This window comes from Taudactylus pleione, unplaced genomic scaffold (genome assembly GCF_031769625.1).
Source record: "Taudactylus pleione unplaced genomic scaffold, aTauple2 ptg000147l, whole genome shotgun sequence".
NCBI classification, from domain to species: domain Eukaryota; kingdom Metazoa; phylum Chordata; class Amphibia; order Anura; family Myobatrachidae; genus Taudactylus; species Taudactylus pleione.
The window spans coordinates 1,797,915-1,821,224 of NW_028284549.1; the positions used below are offsets into that span (position 1 = coordinate 1,797,915).

The 23,310-nt window shown below is 48.8% G+C and overlaps 1 long non-coding RNA gene across 1 annotated transcript in view; it reads left to right on the forward strand.

Moving 5' to 3' along the window:
* Positions 1-582: 582 nt before the first annotated feature.
* Positions 583-23,310, forward strand: part of LOC148522303 (uncharacterized) — a 101,016-nt gene continuing 78,288 nt past the window's right edge. The window contains exon 1 of the long non-coding RNA XR_015878756.1: positions 583-844. This is a non-coding gene — a long non-coding RNA (uncharacterized LOC148522303). The remainder of the gene's footprint in view (positions 845-23,310) is intronic.

Below are 23,310 nucleotides of genomic sequence, written 5' to 3' on the forward strand. Positions count from 1 at the left end.
TCTGAATGTTACTGGACTCAAAGCAGTAGCAGGACTGCAATGACACAGGGAAAGCAGAGCTGATAGGTAGGATACCAGTAACACTCTGAGGTGTTCTGTATTCAGGAATTGTATAGACGAAAGGAACAGCAACCTGGATACTGGATTCAGTAGGGCAGTCAGATGGAACTGTTGCACTGATAATCTAGCAGGAAACTCAATACTAAAGCTCAGGAATACCTGCCACTGAGAGAACTGTTAAATTGGGCACACATCTAAAGATAATCTGTCCAACCAGCCAACTAGTTGATTGGTTGGAATGAAAATCTGGTAACGTATGGAAGTAAATGATAATCAGCAATTTGCTCCTAAATGCCAGAAAACAGATGAAAATGGACGTTCAGACAAGTTTGTTAAATGTTTGATCTAAACAATTTGTACAAACAACAGTATTTGTTCACTTTTTTACGTTTGGGAGCAAATTGCTGATTGTCATTTACTTTCATACCTTACCAGATTTTCATTCCAACCAATCAACAAGTTGGCTGGTTGAACAGATAATCTTTAGCTGTGTGGCCAGCTTTAGATGTTGTACTGGCAATTTGCTAGAGCCAGTGGATGGAATTTATACCCCTGGGTTAGCTGTGAATGGCTGAGCAGAATCAGATGGTTCAGGGAAGCTCAGTCTGGCATGGGATTGGAAGGACCGTGGTCAGGTGATCAGAACTTGTCACAGCAGTACTCCAGGTAGGCTCCGATGTGGATTATGGCCTAGCAGGCCGAGAAAACTGAAGCCTATGTATCCAGAATGGACAAAGGACACTGGCACCTTGCCATGAGACTAGATCACAGTGCGGCAGGAGCGGTAAGTGACCCAGCGGCACAGAAAATATTACTAGGCCATGACACTATCTTAGTATATCAAGCAGAATCTGAATTTTAGGAAGGCTCCCCCCCAAATAGTATACTGGATCTACCCATTACCATGCTTGCCTATTCTCCAGGAACGGCTGGTAGGCTCCCGAAAATCGGGTTAAGCTCCCAGTTGCCCGGAAAAGCAGGCAAATTTCCTGGCCGTCTACCTACTCCCTGACCCCCCCCACACACACACCCAGGGTCGGCAGCATAAATCTTGGGGCCCGTTACACAGATATCTCTGCCCCTGAGCACTTGGGTCCCTCAGAACCTCGGGGCACGGCACAGATGAGCCCCTAGTTCCCCCCTGTCACCGGGCCTGCACACACCTGCAGGTGGGGGGGGGTGATAATGCGATTCGCACTGAGTTGCATCATCATTGTCCCGCCCCTTGCTATACAATGCTGGTAATCTCTGCATTGTGTAGCGGGAGCTGGGCCACAATAACACAATCGCATGGTCCCGTCCCCCGCTCCACTCCTAATGCCGGGTAACACGCGCACACACACACACCCATCCCATCTAGGCCTACTCCTCCAGCACCTCCCAGACGCCCAGGGTTAGAATTTGGCAAGTACGAACCTGCTTCCACTGTTCAACACAGCATGGAAAAATATTACCCACATCATGTAATTATATCTGTCACTTCTAATAAAATATCCACCGTTTACGAAGATCAAAGGCTGGTTAGAGGGGTTTAATTTTTTTTGGCAATCAAATATTCTAAAGCAGTGGTTCTCAAACTCGGTCCTAAGGACCCCACACAGGTCACATTTTCCAGGTCACCCAGCAGGTGCACAAGTGTATTCATTACACATCGACACATTTTAAAAGATCCACAGGTGGAGCTAATTATTTCACTTGCGATTCTGTGAGGAGACCTGGAAAACATGCACTGTTTGGGGTCCTGAGGACCGAGTTTGAGAACCTGTGTTCTAAAGTATAACTCTGTCCAGGCATAACTTTCCACAGTAACTTATCAGTTAAGAGACCACTTTATGAGATTCTCAGGAGATATAGCATATGAATTCCAGCGCTGGCAAGGTCCTTGGGCGAAATGTAATAGCCTGCCAGGTGCAGATATCAGGGCTGGCTCAAGGCGCGCTTCGTGCGTGTGGCCACACAGGGGCGCCGGGGTCCGGCTGCAGAACATCCCCGCCCTCCTCCTGCTGCTGGAGATATTATTTTATGCTCTGTGGGAAGGTGCAGTAAGGGAAGGGGCGGGGGAGCACGGGACGGCGCAGGGTGCCGAGACACCTAGCAGCGGCCCTGGCAGATATCTGCATAATTCCAACCAGTCTGCCCGGGGTTTTTTGTTTGTTTCCTTTGTAAAGCGGCAATGATTTAAAGGGCAATACTAGGGTAGTTTTTCCTTTTGAATTATTACTGCTTTAATATAAAAAAAAAAAAAAATGGGAAACTCGCCAGCTATTACATTTCCCTCCCCCTCCTTGTGTTACTTGCAGTTCCTTGGATGTCTGAAGCACAAAATGACCGTATTTAAAATGTGGTTGTAGTGTGATTTATTTTTTTAATAAATTGCATTGCGAATTTAGGAAATATCACTTGGATGTACTAACATCCGCATGCAGGGACAGAGCTTGCGATAAAGCTCTGTACCTGCCAATCCCCTCCGCACACTTCTCATTGTATGTTACAAAAAAAAAAATGCAGGTCACCAGCAGGAGGGCTAGGAGGGGGAGGAAGCAGAGACCGCTTCACCCGGCAGCGGCAACTTTGCAAAGGGGCAGCTTTTATCGCAAGAGCTGTCCTTTGCGATACTAATCGCATATGTTGGCACATATGCGATTAGTATCCTTGCGGTGACTGGCGGGATGTACACCGCACGGTTAGTACATCCCGCCCTAAGTGATTATGAATAGACCCCATAAATTTTAGCTAAGGGTAAAATACCCAAATCCCTATGTATCAAGTAGTAATTACATCAGAGGGATTGGGTATGGGATGTCCCTCTCCCTATCCAAACCCTAACCCTTCGTCTTTGGTGCCTAACCCTAACCCCCCCCCAGTACGTGAACAAAACCTCCCCCTTCCCGCACCCTAAACCTAACCCTCCCCCCTTAGCGCCTAACCCTAACCTCCCCCCCAGTACCTGTACCAAACCTCCACCTTCCCGCACCCTAAACCTAACCCTCCCCCCTTAGCGCCTAAACCTAACCTCCCCCCCAGTACCTGTACCAAACCTCCACCTTCCCGCACCCTAAACCTAACTCTCCCCCCTTAGCGCCTAACCCTAACCTCCCCCCCCAGTACCTGTACCAAAACTCCCCCTTCCCGCACTCTAAACCTAACCCTCCCCCCCTTAGCGCCTAACCATAACCCTCCCCCTAGTGCCTAAATCTAACCCCTAACCTTAATCCTCCCCCAAACCCCGCTACTTACCTTCGGTATCCCGGCGGTCGGGATGTTGGCGCTGGGATTCTGACCAGCACCGGAAATGTAAGCGTTGGCATCCTGACCGCCTTGATGCGGAACGTATCCCCATCAGAGAACCAGCTGACAAGTCCTATTAGACCCAGAGACAACAACAAGGCAAATATATAACATCTCTATGTGTATTTGAGGATTGTAATGAGGTTACCCATGTGGCGATTCCCCTGCTGTGGATTATATCAGACATAAACAACCCTTTAAGATTATAGAACCATTATATACGCCGTATAATACTATTTTGTACGAATAAAACTAGGGGAAACGAGAACGACGGATCCTGTACGTTCATCGCTTTGGGGGCGATTCAATTTAACGCGATGTTGAATAGCTGCGGGAGGGAGCTTCCGAAGCTATTCAATACACTGCCCTGTTTGGGCGGGCTAAGGATGTCTTCTCGCACCCCCCTGGGAATGCGAGGAGAAATCCGACCAAAGTGCCGGGCGTGCAGCTGTTTTTTCAGAGAATGCCGGTTACCGTGCCTTAACGCCCTTGTTAAGGCGTGAGAACCGGCATTCTCCGACCACACAGCGCACTGAATTGAATAGCTTCGAGAGCTCGCTCCCGGCGCTATTCAATTCGTGTTGAATTGAATCGCCCCCTTTGTCTTTATTGGGGGGGTCAGTTCTCAGCGTGATGGGCACAGTATGACTATAGCCTAAATACTAATTACTGAAGGGAATCTGTTACTAATTTCAATTTTGATGTCTGAATATACTGTAAAAGGAGAATTTGCAATAGAGTACAAATAGCAGACATTCCTCTAATAAGTAATGCAGTGCATTAATGAGTTTCCAGCTATTATGTGCTGCCGGCTAAGTTTTTTTTTTTTTAAATATTTCATACGGTAACATAATTTACAAACCGTTTTATAGTAATATAATATAGCCCCTAAACCACCAATCACATTAATGTACTCTTACTGTTGGGGCGAAGTATGGTAAATTTCACCGGTAACAGATAAGTAGTTGGTAATGTGTAACAGGTTTAGGGGGAGATTTGTCAAAGTTTGAAGAGAGATAAAGTACAAACCAATCAGATGCTAAGGAGTCAATTTACTAAAGTGAGAGTTTTTAGAAGTGAGTTGCTCATAGCAACCAATCAGATTCTAGCTATTATCTTCTAGAGTATGTGCTAGTTAAATGTTTAGTACTGTAGAATCTGATTGGTTGCTATGGGCAACATCACTTCTGAAAACTCTCACTTTAGTAAATTTACCCCTAACTGTCATTTTACAGGCTGTGCAGAAGCTGATTGGTTGCTATGAGCAACTTCTCCACTTTATCTCTCTCCAAGATTTGATACTGTAAATGTCCCCCTTTATCGCTTATAAGCAGTGACACCAACTGCCAGTGAGTCCTGGTCGGCATTTGGGGTGGCAGTTGGTGTGGCTCCCCTATTTGAATTTTTGCTGCTGGCCGACCTCTGGAGCCGCCACTACTTACAGGCTCAGTAGTGTGGTAATGTAACCATAAGATGAAAAGATATACAATAACTATAATACAATATTGTTCTGGAAAAAGAATAACTGAACAATGACATACTGTAAGATAAAATTACATTTGATGAACCAATCAATGCACACTTACATAGTTTCTTGGTCTACAGTAGGGGTGTCCAAACTCTTTTGTATGAGGGCCATATAAAAAAAATTTTTATTAGTCCTAATTCAGAGATGGACGCCAATCCCGACTGCGACTTGTGTTATGGTCTCTTATAAATATATGACCTACATTTCAGTCACTATTTGATAGGCTGATTTATTTCCCCCCCTTCCCCCATGGGGTACCATGAAGCCCAGGGGTGATATAAGATCTGACCTAAACAACTAATTCTGGACATACAACCAGTAACCTGAATTTCAGTCTGGTGGCGTCACGGCCTTCGGGAAGGAAGAGAATATAATTTGTCTGGAGGATCCACCTGAGCAGGACACAATGAGACAGAGCTGAGCGTGCAGGAGCTGCTGGAATTCATTACGAGTGTGCAGACGTATTATTAGCCTTTTACAGTTGTATCTGGTAAACTGCCGCGGGCAGAAATTGCAAATGTTGAAGTTAACAGTTCCTTTATGTCACCTCTCTGTCAGAATGAAGTGCTTCATCTTAATAATACAGGACTTGGATGGCAAAACTTGCCGTAACACTTTAATCCAACAAAATTGTTTCGGAGATGGATAGTGCAAACACAATTAGCCTCTGTGCTACATTTTTCATCATAAAATATATATAAATTTGTAAACTATGACTTGTACTAGAAAATACCTTGAACTGGGTGATGCAATGCAGCATATAATACCTGTAATTTTGCATCTCATAGAGTGCTATGTGGTAAAAACACTTTAGCCCTGTGCTCTTAAGATGCAATTAAAATCCATTCAGCATAAATTGCAATTTAGGTTGTATAATGTAAGGGGATGAAATGACGTGCCTGTCACCATCAGGGCTGAGTACAGGAGAACAGTCACAGGCAGTGTAATGGTTAGCATTACTGCCTCACAGCACTGAGGTCGTGGGTTCAGGGCCTGATTCAGAGCCGGACGCTAAGTTGCGCTCGCTCGCTCTGAGCGAAAGGTTGCCCATCTGCGCATGCGTATAAGTTGCAGTGCGTGTGCGTAAACTAGTACGTGCGATCGGATTTTACTCGCTCGCCCTGAAAAGACTGCCCAGTGGAATGAGTGACAGCGCCATTTGTGGGTGGTAACAGGAGAAGGTGCTTGTGAACGGGGGGAGTGGTGCTGCGAACGCAGGCGTGTCTGACTGTCAGAACGGAGTTTAATGGGTGTGCATAATTAGCAAAGTAGCGTCATTGAACACGTCACTTGGTTGTTTTTTACCCTGAACTGCTCGCAGAGCTTGCGGGACTGACGTGAATGGCTAAATATTCTCTCTGTAAAGCGCTGCAGAATATTTGTGCGCTATATAAATAACTGGTAATAAATAAAAAAAACAGTACATTGCGGATTCATGAGCGAGTCACTGCGCTGACACGGATGACAGTCACTCTGTAAGTAGCTTATCTCGTGTTTAGTTACTATAAAATAGCTCTTTCAGGCAGATCATGGTGGCAGTGCCTCTCAGATCATGGTGGCATTGCCTCTCAGATCATGATGGCAGTGCCCACTCGGGAAAAGCTGAGATTGTATAACTCATGCAAGACAATATACAATACTCACCCATCACCATCGAGGACGTGGGATGTCTCTTACATTGAGTTTTATTTCAAGGTTTTTTGTTTTATAAATGTATTTTGTTGGGTGTTTTTTTTTTTTTTTTTTTATACATGACACAATTTACAGTAGTTTAATTAGCAGTAGACAATATGCTTTAACAGGGCAGCTTTTGTTTTTATTTACATAGTATCTTGTACATTCACATTACTACAGGGCCTAATACGCTGCACACGTGTGTGTGATATTTGAGGTAATATCTTCCAACTATAATTTAATTTTACCTGTATTAAAATAGATGACTCAGCACTTCCATAAACAAACAACATGGAACCTGTGCATTCTACAGTACACAATGTGTATATATATATATTTTTCCAATGCTCATGAACACTGAAATACAATGCCGGCCCTCGACACAGGCCACCTAGGCACTTTCCTAGAGTAACCTAGTTCCAGAGGGGGCGCCCAGGGGCAAGCTGGTTGGAGGCTGCTACACTAATGAAGTACAGGGTTATTACCCATCCGGGATTTCTCCGGACAGACCGGAAATGGCAAGATCTGGGCCTAATTCTGACCTGCTCGCGAGCGCTGAGCGCTCGCAAGCGGGTCGATGTTGGCCCAGTGCGCATGCGCACGACGGACCCGGCTCAGTCGTGCGCATGCGCGAGACCCGGATAGCGACGGGCAAGCCGTCGCTATGGGTCTCGTACCAAAGGGGACGTGCTGTCGATTGTGAGTGACAGCACGCCCCCTTTGCTGGGCGTGCCGGGGGCGTGGCTGGCCAGACAGAGGCGTTCACATGGGAACGCCTACCGTCTGGGGCCGGCCCCACTGACATCACAAGTGATGTCAGTGGGAGTGCTTTCGGCTCTGACAGAGCCGAAAGCACTCCAGGGCTTGCGGCAACGAGACCCTACCACAAGGGTCTCGTCGCAAGCCCGATGGTCGTGATGGTCTTGACCATCGCGACCATCTTCCTGGCCGCTCGCTATAGCTGTGGGTTGTCACCCACAGCTGTGCGAGCGGCCGGGAGGTCACTCTAAAAAGTAAGAGGGACGGCCCTGATTCAGAGCGAGCGGTCTGTCAGAGCGTCCGGCTCTGAATCAGGGCCTCTGTCCGGAGTCCTGCTCATCCTGGACAGATGGTGTCCGGCATTCTCAGGTCTCTGTACAGCTTCACCTTCCCATGCCCGGCACGCCTCCGCATGGCCATGGCACGCCTACTGGCTTATTCACCTCCTACCCCACCAGGGCACTCCTCTGCCCTCCACCTCCGTCTACTCTTTCTCACTTTGACTGTGACTACAAGTGAGAAAGCTTTTATCTGTTGGCATCAGAAAATAAAACACCAGTTGGGAGAGAGATTATTTTTCTATATGGCATACGAATAGCGAATCCTGTATATTTAACATGCTTTATGCGACTTGTGTACTTATTATCTACACTTTCCAGCCATTTCCTGTAATGTGTATAAAATGTATATTGCCCTATTGCCCAGTTTACGTGCTCACAGGGAAGCTTATACCACAACTGCTCCTGTAATTTGCAGGGGGAGGGAGGCGCATTTACTACCAAAGCAGAGTTGGTCGCATTTCGCAGTTACTGCGCACTCTGCATAAGTGTCACAATTTTATTTTGTATGTTTGCACTTAGGGCCTGATTCAGACCCACTCGCTAGGAAGCTTTCGCATGCAGCCAGCTGATTGTTTGCATTCTGCGCATGCGTATACATCGCAATGCGCGTGCGCGAACCAGTGCGAGCGATCGGGAAGTGTACGCTTCGCTGCGCATAGACAGCCCCGCTAAATGAGTGACAGGAGAAGCCGTTTGTGGGTGGTGACCAGGGCTGGCCACTAGAAGCAGGGGAGTGGAGGTGCAAACGCAGGCGTGCCTAAGCGTCTTAACGCCATTTCAGAGGTGTGCATAATTAACAGGCAGCGTCATAGTACACGTCACTTGGTTGTATTTCACATTGAATCACTCGCAGTGCTTGCAGCAGGGTATGGTCAGCCACAAGTGCTACGAGCGCTTCCGATGGTGCCCGATGTACCGATGGTTGCATACACTTCCTGGAGATGACGTGTGCAAGTGAGCGTCTTAAGACAGGCTGGTGGGCATCTGCATACACAGAGCGATGACAAGCCAAGACATAGTGGGCGTGCTAATGCCTTGCCGTGTGATCGTTTGCCTTTGCTGAATTTGCATACACTGGGTGCGAGCGAACGCATCTTAGCGAGCGGGTCTGATTCAGGCCCTTTCAACCATAAAAATAACATGCAGGTCCTGATTCAGACCTCAACACAATTTGGGTCTAAGGGCTCGATTCAGACCCGTTCACTAGATTGCGTATGCAAATTTGAGCGCTGAGCCCCCTCAGCCCAGCGCAAAGCAAGGGGGGGCGTGATGAGTGTGACTGCTCCCCCCACAGGCATAGAAGACTCCCGTGGCTGCTGCTCAGCAGTCACGAACAGTCTCCCAGTGCAGCTCAGCACACGCTGTGTGCTGGGCTGCTGTGAGGGGGGGGGGGGGGGGCGTCTGACCCAGCCCCCGCCGGGGCCCTCAGGAAGCCCGGGCCCGGGTAATTTGTACCCGCTCCCCCCCCCCCTCCTCTCGGCGCTCCTGAGTATGCACACCTCTGAAATGGCGTTGAGACTCTCGGACACACCTGCGTTCACAACTCCACTCCCCCATTTTTAATGTCCAGCCCCTGTCACCACCTACAAATGGCCTCTCCTGTCACTCATTCTGCTGGGCAGTCTATGCGCAGCGAGCGAACGCCTTCCGATCTCTCGCAGTGGTTTGCGCACTGCGATGTGTGCGCAAAGTGAACCATCGGCAGCTACGAGCGAACGCATCTTAGTGAGCGGGTCTGAATCAGGTCCAAAGTCCAGGGAGAATATCTGTAAATTTAAGACGTTCAAGGTGTATATAGCTCAATTTAACTCAGCAGAGGATATCAAAGCACCAAAGTAGACTTTAGCAAAGTTAAAAATAAAAATTCTCTCTGATAACTGCTGCTGTCCCCCATAGATACATTTGGACATATCCGACAAATAATAATTGATAAATAGGCCCACTAGGGTCTTGGATACAAATGGGAAAGAGCCAGAGGCCTTTAGGCTGCATTAAATCACCTAGTAGGCAATGCCGGTATAGTATGACTGGTCAACATTCAGAATGTCAACACTGGTATGTTGACAGGTTCTGAATGTCGACAGTCAGGATGTCAACATGGACATTAGGGTGATAACCAATATGCCGACATACAATTAGGTCGACATGGCTGACATGTCAACATGTTTAGAATGTCAACATTTACCATGCTGATGCATGAATGCCGACATATGTTTTTTTGCTAATTTTAGCCTAACCCTAAATCTAGCTCTAACCCTAAAAACAACAACAACAAAAAACAACAACAAAAAACAACAAAAAAAAAAATTTTGACACTTTCGTGTGGACATATAGCAAATGTCAACATTCTGACCATGTCGACATTTTTTATTATGTCGGCCTAGTTGTATATCGACATATTGGTTGCTGACCAAATGCCCATGTCAACATTCTGGCGTCAGCTAGCTGAATATCGACCTTCTACCCCAGTGGTTCTCAAACTCTGGGGGCATTCAGACCCAGTCACAAGCACCGATGTGCTCGCAACAGGGTCGATGGGTAGCCCTGCGCACGTGCAGCGGCCCCACTGTGCGTGCGTGAGCCATGGAGCGAGAGAGAAACTCTCCCGCTCCGGAGCTCGCTACAAAAGTAGCGGCTGTCGATGCTGATCGACAGCTCGCCCCTTTTTGTAGGCGGGCTGGGGGGGTGGTTTCCAAAATGGAGGTGTTCCTTAAGGAACGCCTACCGTTTTGTGGGCGGCCCCACTGCCATCATCAGTGATGTCAGTGGGGAGCTTCCTGCTCGATCAGAGCAGGAAGCTCCCTGGGGCTTGCGAGTGCCCAGACCCAACCTTAGGGTCTGGTCGCAAGCCCCGATGGTCGCGATGGTGATCACCATTGCGACCATCACCCTGGTCGCTAGCTAAGCTGTGGGTGGTAACCAGGAGGCCACACCAAAAAAAAAAAAAAAAGAAGCGCCCGCCCTCATTCAGAGAGAGCAATCGCTTCTAGCGACCGCCTCTGAATGTGGTCCTCTGTCCTCAGGACCTCAAACAGTTCATGTTTTCCAGATGACCTAACAGGTGCATAGGTGAATTCATTACTCACGACACATTTTAAAGATCCACAGGTTGAGCTAAGTATTTCACTTGTGATTCTATGAGGAGACCTGGAAAACATGCACTGTTTGAGGTCCTGAGGGCCGAGTTTGAGAACCTGTTCTAACCGGATGCTGCAATGCCGATTTAGTATAAAATAAATAAATCAGCACTCTATTTGCTAAAATCGGACTCAATAGTACATATGAGTAACAGGTGTTCAGAGGAAGCTCTGGAACAATGAGGCCCCAATGTGTATCATTGCCCTGTGATGTATTACCTAAGTAGGGAGTATACAGGACACATACTGTACACACAATGTTCTATGGCAATCTTCTGGAAAGGCAAAACCAATTTCCTATAAATGGTGCTTGTTCTGTACAGAAGCTGCCACGGATATTTCTGTCCATAATTACAGGGCTCAGCCTTATGTCCTAAAATATAAATCACTTCATTGTATAACTCTACTGGAAAACTAGGAATAAAGGTTATTTTATATCCCCGCTTCCATTCCTTGTGCTAAAGGTAACAACTCTGCAGGCCCATACTTAACATCTTAAAATGACTTATTGGAAATGAAAGTCTCACGTACAGTAAGTGAAATAAAAGTCAAGCAAATCTGTACTGTTACAGTTATATATGGAGTTGTTACTGAGATTACCAGGCTACACCATTATTTGTAGGTCGCTGGTAAAGGCAGAAGAGTAACGAGGCCCTGACCATTACACGAATTATGTGTATGTGTAGGGCACCATGCCCCTTGCACAGAGCCACCCTGCCAGCAACACATGCCGCGCCTCCATTACGGAGCTGCACAGAAAGAATTTCCCACCCACACGTTGAACATCTGGCTCGTTACGGAGTGAGGTGAGAGGAGGGGTGCAGGAGAGGAGAGTGGGGGGTGATCGGGAGATTGCTTAACTGCTGTAATTGGGGCCGGGCTGGTCCTACCACAGTCGCACACAATCCGGCTGCAGATGCAGCTCTCCACACTTTTTTTCAGAGTTGGCTGCATCTATACAGCCGCCCTGCCCCTGTCCATCCGCTGATTAAAGTGGCTATCATCAATATCCGTGACTATTTGCACCAGCAGTATTATTATAGGTACAAGATATCAGACCGATCTCTGTGACTGCTCACCAATCCCGTCTACACTCTCACGGGACACTTATCCTACAGTACATGTAATTGTCCAGTTGTCGCCGTCTACTCTCAGTTAAAACACTGAAGAGACGCACTGTGTAAAGTAATGCCACATCAAGTGTGCCACCTCCTACCACTTTGAACCACTCATTTCCATGACAATGAGGAGCCGCTGAGACCGCCTTTGGCATGTGCAACTTTTGTGTGTTTCAAAATTTGCTGTGCAAAGTGCACTTAGTAATGTGCTTCTTCCAGGACCGTATCCCTGTACCAGCCCATCCTCCGAACATGTGATGTAATGAGTAGGGGGACCGGCAACTGGAAGCAGGAAGAAGCTAATAGTGTCCAAAGTGCCTCCAAACGAAGCTGTAGGTGGCTATCTAAGCTGCAGCATACAGTACATGCCTACCCTCCCAGAAGGCTCCCGATTCTTCGGGAAACCCCTGCACCCCTGGAAGGTTTGGCACTTCTCCCGCATTCTGCTCACTTCCTAGTGAAGTTGGCACGATTAGGAGAATTTTCTTGTGGACCGGCGGGTGCACGAGTAGGTGGTGTGACCTAATGATGTAATTCTGAGAATCGTGTAATTTTGGCTCCTCCCCTTGCCATACGCAGAAAATTGTCATGAGGGGCGGGGCTTAATGATGCAACCCGCCCCCAACACCTCCCACCTGCTTCTCCTCCCTGGGCTTCTCCCGGGGAGGAAAACTCCAATGTCGGCAAGTATGGGCTGCAGGCACCCTGCAAGCCAAATGCAAGCCAAATGCAGGTGTCACGGTGCAGTGACAGTGCCAAATCCTAGGTCCAGTGACCTGGACATTGGTACTGCTCGCCCACCCTTAGTTACAGCCAGGGGCGGATTGGCCACTATCTTAAGCGGGAAGATTCCCGGTGGGCCGAGTGGTCTCTGGGGCCGCTTATCATCTATGGCCCAGCCCCCCGAATCGCGTCATCTTTTACTGCATTTTTGCATCGCAGGCTGTTACAGCCAGCCTGAAACTACACCGCCAGGGAGAGTCGGGGGAGATCGCGGGAGGACGGGGCCTTATACAGGTGACCAACGGTGACGATTTTATTTACTATTGCCGAATGCAGTCATCAGACTGACCCGGTACAGCTGCGGGTGCACCAGCAGACAATGATGTCACGTCCTGTCAGTGGGAGGGAGAAGCCCAGCTGCAGGCGCTCCCTGCACAGAGGAGCCACATCGTCCGTCTGAGCGGAACAGGGAACTGCTGCATCCTTATCAGTGTGACTGTAGCTGGATACAGGGGTTCTCTGGTGACGCAGGGGCTGAGTAGCAGAGTGCTACACAAGTAGCCCGGACAGTAGCACCAGACTGCAGGGACAGTACCCACTATATATCTGACCTGTTCTCTTCTGGGGCTCCTGGACACCTGCTAGTGACCACAGAAACACGATTGTCCCTTAGTGATGTGGAACAAGTCGCCTGCATAGGGGTGAGTGAGGGGATATGCATGGGGTTATGGAATAACTGGGAAATGCTATGCATGGAGATGACAGGAGCAGCACAAACATTGGGGTGTTCAGTACAAAAGGAGCTGGTTACTGTATATGGGGTCATATGGGGGACAATGTGGGGACATAAATGTATTAAGTTGTCAAACCATTATTCAGGTTTTGCCTGTAAAAGAAACAGGGCTCTATTTATTAACATTATTTTTACTAAAATAAAGTGAAAAAGGGTGTTTTCACACCCTTTTCACATTATTTTAGTTTCACCTGTAGTTATGACAGGGCAATTGGAGTAGAATTAGTAAAATTCTACTCCAACCCCCAGTATCACTTATTTCTTATTTTTAGTAAAGCAGATCGCATTTCCCATCGCGGTTGGCGGGGCTTAGCGCCGGGGGGCGGGGCTTAGCATCGGTGGGGGGTTAGTAGCGGTGGTCGGTCGGCGCATGCGCGGGCTCTTAGTCGCGGTATTTTTTCCGAAAATACCGCGACTAGAGTGCGGATGGGATCCGCAGGGACAGAGCTTTATCGCAAGCTCTGTCCATGCAAGGGATTTATAGTAAATCCCTGTGATATTGCCTGAATTCGCAATGCGAATTCACTCGGTAATATCACACTACAATCCGCATTCAATATGCGGATTGTAGTAAATAGAGCCCACAGAGTGATAAATGCCTCTGCATTCCTAATGCTGGCCATACACGCTACAATTATCGGGGCAAACCGCCTGATATCGGTGGATCGCCCCGATAATTGTAGCGTGTGGGGGGGCGACCGAGGGTTAAATATTGCTTGGTCGGGCATGCCGGATTGTCCAGCATGCCAGTCCGATGCGATATTTCCCGTGAAACTGTTGGCCGCATCGGACAGTGTATGCCCAGCCGCGGCCGACGGACAGACATTTCCTGCGTTCCTTCCCACGGAAGGAGCAGGGAAATGTCTCCTCCCCCGGGGGCGGAGCGCAGATGTCTGCCGAATACACTGTGAGAGAAATCTCACAGTGTATGCCGGCGACATCTGCGGCTGGCAGCCTGCCAGATTAAATGTCTGTCGGTCTGACAGACATTTTATCTGTCCGTGTATGCCCAGCATAAGACATCACAAATGCACGGTGATGTGTAGATGTGCAACTAGTGATCTGTAATTTGTACTAAAGTGTGCGCCAGTGAGTCATGTGAGCAAGATATAAACAGACTAATGAAATTTTCTGACCGAGTTAGAAATGGCACAAAATGTGGGGTTGCCACAAATCCAAGAAAAGGATTTTAGCAAGATTTATATCTGCTGAGTCCTTGAGATATATGTATATGTATGACTCTAAATTATTTAACTCTTCATCATTCTGAGGCTCATCCCAACATTGTTTTAAGGAGACATTGGAATAAATTAGTTTGACGAAGAGTGCACTTCTAAAGTGGTTGATGTGAAGTTGCTGGGCATGCCCCTAGCATAACAAAAATGAGGGGAGTGGCTTGCGGGTGTGGCATTTCACATACGGACACACCCCCTTCCAGAAGGTCACGCCCACTTTTCTCCCAGCACGCGCACATAGGGCTGGCATCGCAGTTGTTTCCAGGGCCACTTTCAGTTCCCAATCCGCCCCTGGTTACAGCCCTGGCTTCTTTATTCAGTTGCAACTGAAAGGCACAAGATGCATCCCATCATATGTGTAGGACAATATTTGCTAGCACAGACCTAGTCAAGTTCTTATTTGGAGTGGAATCACTACACACTTCTCAGCGCAGCATGGAACACCTATAAGAATGTGCTTTATTTATTGGCAGAACCTATGTTGATAGGTGTTGGCGGTGTGTGATGGAGGTTAGTCCACGTGATCATTAGCTTATAGGGATTGTTTTGTCAAAAAATGGTTAAATGTTTAAAAAAAATTACGTATGGTCCCCCCCGAAAAAAAAAAAAAGTGTAACCAGATAAGGGCTGCTCAGCCAGTCCTGGTTCCTAAAAATACGGGGGGAACGAGTAGGGTACCCCTGTATTTTAGGAACCAGCACTGGGCTGCTGAGCCTGTTCTGGTTTTAAAAATAGGGGGGAAAAATTGCGGTGGGGTCGCCCTATTTATAAAACCAGCACCGGACTCAAATCTGCACAAGCTAGGGGACCCTTTCACCGGGTCACCCCGGCCAAAGCATTATCACCCGAAGCTGGTCAGCCAATAAAGGGGTACCCCTCTCCTGAGCACCCCAGGTTTAGACTGAAGCCTGGGGTTCTTTCCCGCACCCCTGGGCTGTGGGTACAGGGGTAATAGTAAGGAAAATAGATAGAAGCTATTGGTTTTTATAGTGGAACTACAGGTGCCAGCATGCCTGCCCTTTGGCCAGCACCCGTACCCCCTGCTGTAAAAAAAAAATAGTGAAATAACCACAAAACACACACACCGCAGTAGCTACAATTTAATAACATACACCTACCACACTTACACATACTTCCCTTCTGCCAGCTGTTCTGTCCCCTTGTCCAAGTAGAATTCCAATGGCTTACCTGGAAAAAAAATCCAGTAATCAAATCTTGGCGCAGGTCGGTCCTCTTCTCCATGTAGCATTCAATACAAGTATAGGTATATGTGTTATCACATACACCTATATTACGCGTAATGTCAGAAGACGAGACTCTCCTGATATTCACACGGCCGCCAGTCAATCAGAGGCTGTTCCACATGTAGCAGCTGCTGATTGGCTGGGACTCACGTGCCTGTCACTCTACAGAACGTGGGTCCCAGCCAATTAGTGACCGCTACATGTAGAACAGCCTCTGATTGGCTCGCGGGCCATGTGAATTCCAGAAGAGTCGTGATAACACATACACCTGTTCATGTCCGAGCTGGAACGAGTGTTGGTTTGTTATTTTACCAAGAACCGTGGATGCTACGGAGACCAGCGCAAGGATGTAGGTGAATATAGTATATTTTTTCCAGGTACACCCATTGGAATTCTATTTGGAGAAGTGGACAGAGCATCTGGCAGCAGGTAAGTATGTGTGAGTGTGGTAGGTAGGTGTATGCAATAAAATTGCACTTACTACGGTGTGTGTGTCTTGTGGTTATTTCACAATTGTTTTTACAGCGGGAGTATGGGTGCCGGCCGCCTGCTGGCTCTTGTAGTTCCACAAGTGCCAAAGGGCAGGCACGCTGTAGTTCCACTGTAAAAAACAATAGTCTCTATCTATTTTCACTACTATTGCCCCCGTACCCACAGCCCAGGGGTGCGGAAGAGCCCCAGGCTTCAGCCTAAGCCTGGGGTGCTTGGGTGAGTGGGGGACCCCTTTATTGGGGGGGGTTCTCACCTCCCCTGAGATCCCCGGTTTGGACTGACCGGCTTGGGGTGATAATGCTTTGGCCGGTGAGACCCGGTGAAAGGGTCCTCTGGCTGTGGCATTACACCTCAGCCGGATTTAAGTCTGGTGCTAGTTTTAAAAGTAGGGGGACCCCTATGCAATTTTTCTCCCCGTATCTTTAAAACCAGGATAGGCTCAGCAGCCCAGTGCTGGTTCCTAAAATACGGGGTAACCCTACTCGTTTTTTTCCCCCCCCTATTTTTAGAAACCTAGACTGGCTGAGCCTTACGGGGCCAGTTATGCTTTTTGGGAAGGGGGCAGGGCCCTAAGTCCTTTTTTTTTTTTTTTAATATATTAACCCTTTTAGATAAGGTTTACATGCAGAAACATACACAAGTCACACTGATCTGTGTATGTTTCTGCCAAACTCGCAACTCAGGAGATGGTCTATTTGAAACCTCTATTTAGTTGCGAGTTTGCTACATTTACACCCGAGATTGTAATCTTGAATCTTAGTAAATTTCTGAGTTGTAACTTTTTCATGAAAAGTACTTCCGAGTTTGGCCGATGGTGAGTTTATTCGTGTTTACAATCTCACCCGAGTTTTTCAGTGAAAAGAGAGAGATATCTCACCCGAGTTTGCCTTTAGTAAGTTTGCGAGTTGAAAAAAATGTCTAAACTCACCCGAGATTACAATGTCGACCAAACTCGACTCTTAGTAAATTTACCCCTAAAAGTCAACATGTAAGAAGGTCGACAGGTACAAATGGTCGACATTTGTTTTCTAACCCTGATATTCACCCTCCTTCCGGGTGCCTAACCCTAACCATCTGGGAAGGTGCTTGGCCCTAACCGTCCCTTCTAGTGCCTAACCCCAACCCTCTGGTAAGTGCCTAACCCTCCGTCCTTGTGCCTAGCCCTAACTGGGTAAGTGCCTATACCTTACCCTCCAGTAAGTGCCTAACCCTAAATTTAACCCTTAAATTTTTTTACCATTTTCGTGTTGACCTTTTGACAGTCAACCATTTGTAGCTATCAACCTTCTTATACGCCAACATTTAGGAGCTCATTCAGAGCCGCTCGCTCGTTCGCGGGCGATGGTGAGTGACCACGCATGCATACGCTTCGTTCTGCACATGCGCTAACTACTCGGAGCGATTGGAATCCGCTCGCTCGCCTAGCAAAGACAGCCCAGTGTAATGAGTGACAGGAGAGGCCGCTTGTGGGTGGTAATAGGGGCAGGACACTAATAACGGGGCAGTGGAGGTGTGAACACAGGCGTGCCTGAATGTTTAAACGCTGTTTCAGAGGCGTGCATAATTAACAGGCAGCGTCATAGTACACGTCATCAGCCTGTTATTTACACTGAAGTTCTCGCAGTGCTTGTGGTAAGTAAGGCAACCACAAGCGCTGCGAGCCATTCCGATGGTCCCCGATGTACCAAGACACTTCCTGGAGATGACGTGCGCTAGTGGGAGCCTCTACATACGTCTATAGACACAAAGTGATCGCTCGCCAACACAAAGTGGGCGTGCTTATGCCTTTCCAAGCGAGCGCCTGCCATGCCGTCACTTAGGCGAATTTGCATACGCTGAGTGTGAGCGATCGCATCTAGCGAGCGGCTCTGAATCAGGTCCTTTTAGTGTGTCGACCTATTGACTGTCTAAGATCTTGTGTCTGTCTAGACATTGTCATCAACCTTTTTACTGTAGAACTTTAGACCGGATCCCGTAGTTTTCATAAGTAGGGTCCTGTGCCTTTAACGCTAAATAAGCCACCTCCTATAGGATTGTGATCTGTATGTCACAATACTGCACATCCTGACAGATGATACGCTCCTTCTGTGACAGCACCCTGGTATTACTGTATTGTACAATCTGATAGGGACTCTTTTCTTATCAATGCCTTGTCACGTTCCTCGCAGTCTAGTGATTGACAGATGAATAGTGCAGTGGTGGAGCCCAGATAAGCCGGTATTATGCAGACAGCCCACATACAGCTGCCTGCCCGCAGCATCGGATGCAGGAGGAGGAAGCGACACCGAACAGGTCTCATAAGAGATGACATTGCTTTGTAACCTGAGAGGATCACTGGTGAATGCTTTAACACCTGAATCTTGGTTACTAAACCCTATTCAATAAAGACAGCGAGTGAGAAATGTACATTGTAATGATTACTGATCAGTCATGTTTGCCGCAATGTGAAGACTGATTAAGAAGCTATAGTACTATACATTTACATAATAAAATCTCCCAGAAAAGTCTATAAAATAAAATCTTTTATTCATATCGGTAAAACTATAAAAATGGTGCTAAAATCACATCTTTCCACAGTTGCACATTGTACCCAATTTGTAGAGCATTTCTTGATTTTTAAAGGATGTGTCCTTGGAAGTTTTATTAATAGACAATCTCACTAGAACAAAGGATAGGGCGATGTTCACACGAAGCCCCCTGGGCAACATATTTGTATTGTATAAGCCTCTCCAATATGCAGTTACATGGCTGCCATGTGGGTCTGTGCCCCCTACGGTGGACGGAGCCGCCGACATGGCTTGAGCCTCTTTTTGTGGAGCAGCGGCAACCAAAATATGCAAATTATCGCTCAACTAGGTGAATGTCGGCATTACGTGCGCTTAGTGAGCACCTCTGAATTAGGCCCAGAGTTTGGTTGATTCTAAGGGGTAAATTTACTAAAGTGGGACTTTTTAGAAGTGAGTTTTAGAAGAGATGTTGCCCATAACAATCAATCAGATTCTAGCTATTATCTTCTAGAAGCTGCTAGTTAAATGTTAAGTAGAATCTGATTGGTTGCTATGGGCAGAGCCGTAACTAGACTTTTTGGTGCCCTGTGCCAGGAAGAGCATTGGCGCCCCCCTCATTTTTCAAAGGGACATAATGCATCCAAAAAAGGGCCATGGCTTCATGGGGAAGGGCCAGGGAAGAGATATGAGAGGCCAGGAGATGCTGGGGATGAAATAAGAGGAAGCTACAAGCAAGAATGATAATAAACAGAAATTTGACAGGCCCAAACAGCGCCCCCTGACCTGTGGTGCCCTGTGCGATGGCACCGGCCGCACTACCCTAGCTACGGTCCTGGCTATGGGCAACATCTCTTCTAATACTCACTTCTAAAAACTCTCACTTTAGTAAATTTACCCCTAAGTTGGGAGCAAAACACAAAAAGAAAGTACATTTGCACATGGGACCGACCATTCTGTAATGCAAATACTTTTTTTGCGGGGTAACTACTGGCTGCTTTTACATCTAGCCCACAAACGCTGGGCAGCTTTATTATTACACTGAGGCAGAGGGTGGTAGGAGAGGCAGGAAGTGACGGGGTGAAGTAGTGGGTGGTAGGAGAGGCAGAGGGTGACACGGAGAGGCAGAGTGTGACGGGGAGAGGCAGGGGTGTCAAGAAAAGTGTGGGGGGGGTGACAGGGAGAGGCAGAGGGTGACAGGGAGAGGCAGGGATGTCAAGAAACGTCAGAGGGTGACAGGGAGAGACAGAGGGGTTTATTTATCAAGCAGTGAATAACAGTGAAGTGGACCAGTGGAGAAGTTGCCCATGGCAACCAATCAGCTTCTACCTATTATTTTATAGACTGTACTTAATAAATGTTACGTCAAAGCTGATTGGTTGCCATGGGCAACTTTTCCACTGGTCCGCTTCACTAAGGGCCTGATTCAGACCCACTCGCGAGCGGCTGTCCGCTCGCAAGTGGGTCGATGTTATGGACTGAGCATGCGCACGACGGAGGGAGCTCCGTCGTGCGCATGCGCCAGACGCGATGAGCGAAGGAAAGTCCTTTGCTCGTTGTGTCCGATCAAAGGGGGCGTGCTGTCAATGTTGATTGACAGCACGCCCCCTTTGGTGGGCGTGCCGGGGGCGTGCCTCCCTGACGGGGGCGTTCCCACGGGAACGCCTCCCGTCAGAAGCCGGCCCACTGACATCACTAGTGATGTCAGTGGGAGTGATTTTGGCTCTGATAGAGCCAAAATCACTCCGGAGCTTGCGGTTGAAAACCTCAACCGCAGGCTCCGGCTCGCAATTTCGATGGTCGCGATGGTCTCGACCATCGCGGCCATCACAATGCACGCTCGTATAGCCTGTGGGTGGTGACCCACAGCTATACGAGCGTCCAGGAGGACGCTCCATGAAAATGGAGCCCGGCCCTCATTCAGAGCGTGCGCTCTGCTCAGAGCGTACGGCTCTGAATGAGGGCCTAAGTTTTTCACTGCTTGATAAATTAAACTCCAGAGAGTGACAGGTGGAGGCAGAGGGTGACCGACAGAGGTAGAAGGTGGCAGGGAGAGACAAAGGGTGGCAGGGAGAGGAAGAGGATGATAGAGAGTGGCAGCGGGTGACAGGGAGAGGCAGAAGGTGGCAGGGAGAGGCAGAGGGTGAATCAGAGAGGTAGAGGATGCCAGGAGATGTACTAAGCCTTGAAAAGTGATAAGGTGGAAAGTGACAAAGTACCAACCAATCAGCTCCTAACTGCCATTTTCAAACACAGCCTGTGAAGTGACAGGAGCTGATTGGTTGGTACTTTAACACGCTCCACTTTATCACTTCTCCCCCCTAGGGTGACAGGGAGAGGCAGAAAGTTATGGAGAGAGGTAGTGGGTGGCAGGGAGAGGCAGAAAGTGATGGAGAGAGGTAGTGGGTGACTGGGAGAGGCATAAAGTGATGGAGAGAGGCAGTGGGTGGCAGGGAGAGGCAGAAAGTGACGGAGAGAGGCAGTGGGTGACAGGGAGAGGCAGAAAGTGATGGAGAGAGGCAGTGGGTGACAGGGAGAGGCAGAAAGTGATGGAGAGAGGCAGTGGGTGGCAGGGAGAGGCAGAAAGTGATGGAGAGAGGTAGTGGGTGACTGGGAGAGGCAGAAAGTGATGGAGAGAGAGAGAGGTAGTGGGTGACAGGGAGAGGCAGAAAGTGATGGACAGAGGTAGTGGGTGGCAGGGAGAGGCAGAAAGTGACGGAGAGAGGTAGTGGGTGGCAGGGAGAGGCAGAAAGTGATGGAAAGAGGCTGTGGGTGGCAGGGAGAGGCAGAAAATGATAGAGAGAGGTAGTGGGTGGCAGGGAGAGGCAGAAAGTGACGGAGAGAGAGAGGTAGTGGGTGGCAGGGAGAGGCAGAAAGTGACGGAGAGAGATAGTGGGTGGCAGGGAGAGGCAGAAAGTGATGGAGAGAGAGAGGTAGTGGGTGGCAGGGAGAGGCAGAAAGTGACGGAGAGTGGGTGGCAGGGAGAGGCAGAAAGTGATGGAAAGAGGCAGTGGGTGGCAGGGAGAGGCAGAAAGTGATGGAGAGAGAGGTAGTGGGTGGCAGGGAGAGGCAGAAAGTGATGGAGAGAGAGAGGCAGTGGGTGGCAGGGAGAGGCAGAAAGTGATGGAGGGAGGTAGTAGGTGACAGGGAGAGGCAGAAAGTGATGAAGAGAGAGAGGTAGTGGGTGACAGGGAGAGGCAGAAAGTGATGGAGAGAGAGAGGCAGTGGGTGGCAGGGAGAGGCAGAAAGTGATGGAGGGAGGTAGTAGGTGACAGGGAGAGGCAGAAAGTGATGAAGAGAGAGAGGTAGTGGGTGGCAGGGAGAGGCAGAAAGTGATGGACAGAGGTAGTGAGTGGCAGGGAGAGGCAGAAAGTGGTGGAGAGAGGTAGTGGGTGGCAGGGAGAGGCAGAAAGTGATGGAAAGAGGCAGTGGGTGGCAGGGAGAGGCAGAAAGTGATGGAGAGAGAGAGGCAGTGGGTGGCAGGGAGAGGCAGAAAGTGATGGAAAGAGGCAGTGGGTGGCAGGGAGAGGCAGAAAGTGATGGAGAGAGAGGTAGTGGGTGGCAGGGAGAGGCAGAAAGTGATGGAGAGAGAGAGGCAGTGGGTGGCAGGGAGAGGCAGAAAGTGATGGAGAGAGAGAGGCAGTGGGTGGCAGGGAGAGGCAGAAAGTGATGGAGGGAGGTAGTAGGTGACAGGGAGAGGCAGAAAGTGATGAAGAGAGAGAGGTAGAGGGTGGCAGGGAGAGGCAGAAAGTGATGGACAGAGGTAGTGAGTGGCAGGGAGAGGCAGAAAGTGGTGGAGAGAGGTAGTGGGTGGCAGGGAGAGGCAGAAAGTGATGGAAAGAGGCAGTGGGTGGCAGGGAGAGGCAGAAAGTGATGGAGAGAGAGGTAGTGGGTGGCAGGGAGAGGCAGAAAGTGATAGAAAGAGAGAGGCAGTGGGTGGCAGGGAGAGGCACAAAGTGATGGAGAGAGAAAGGTAGTGGGTGGCAGGGAGAGGCAGAAAGTGATGGAGAGAGAGAGGCAGTGGGTGGCAGGGAGAGGCAGAAAGTGATGGAGAGAGAGAGGTAGTGGGTGACAGGGAGAGGCAGAAAGTGATGGAGAGAGGTAGTGGGTGGCAGGGAGAGGCAGAAAGTGATGGAGAGAGGTAGTGGGTGGCAGGGAGAGGCAGAGATTGACAGCGAGAGGCAGGGAAGGCCAATGGTGACAGGGGGAGGCAGAGGGGGGCAGGGAAAGCCAGAAGTTGACAGGGAGAGTTATAACACTTATCCACCATAATCCCGGGCCCAACCCAGGAGTTGGAACACGCTTCTAAACCGGGTCAGACCCCTTTCACACCACGGCGCGGACCCGGGTTAGCACCATTCACACTGCACCTTTGTGCAGTTGAACTCTTATGCCAGCGCTTGGAGATGATATC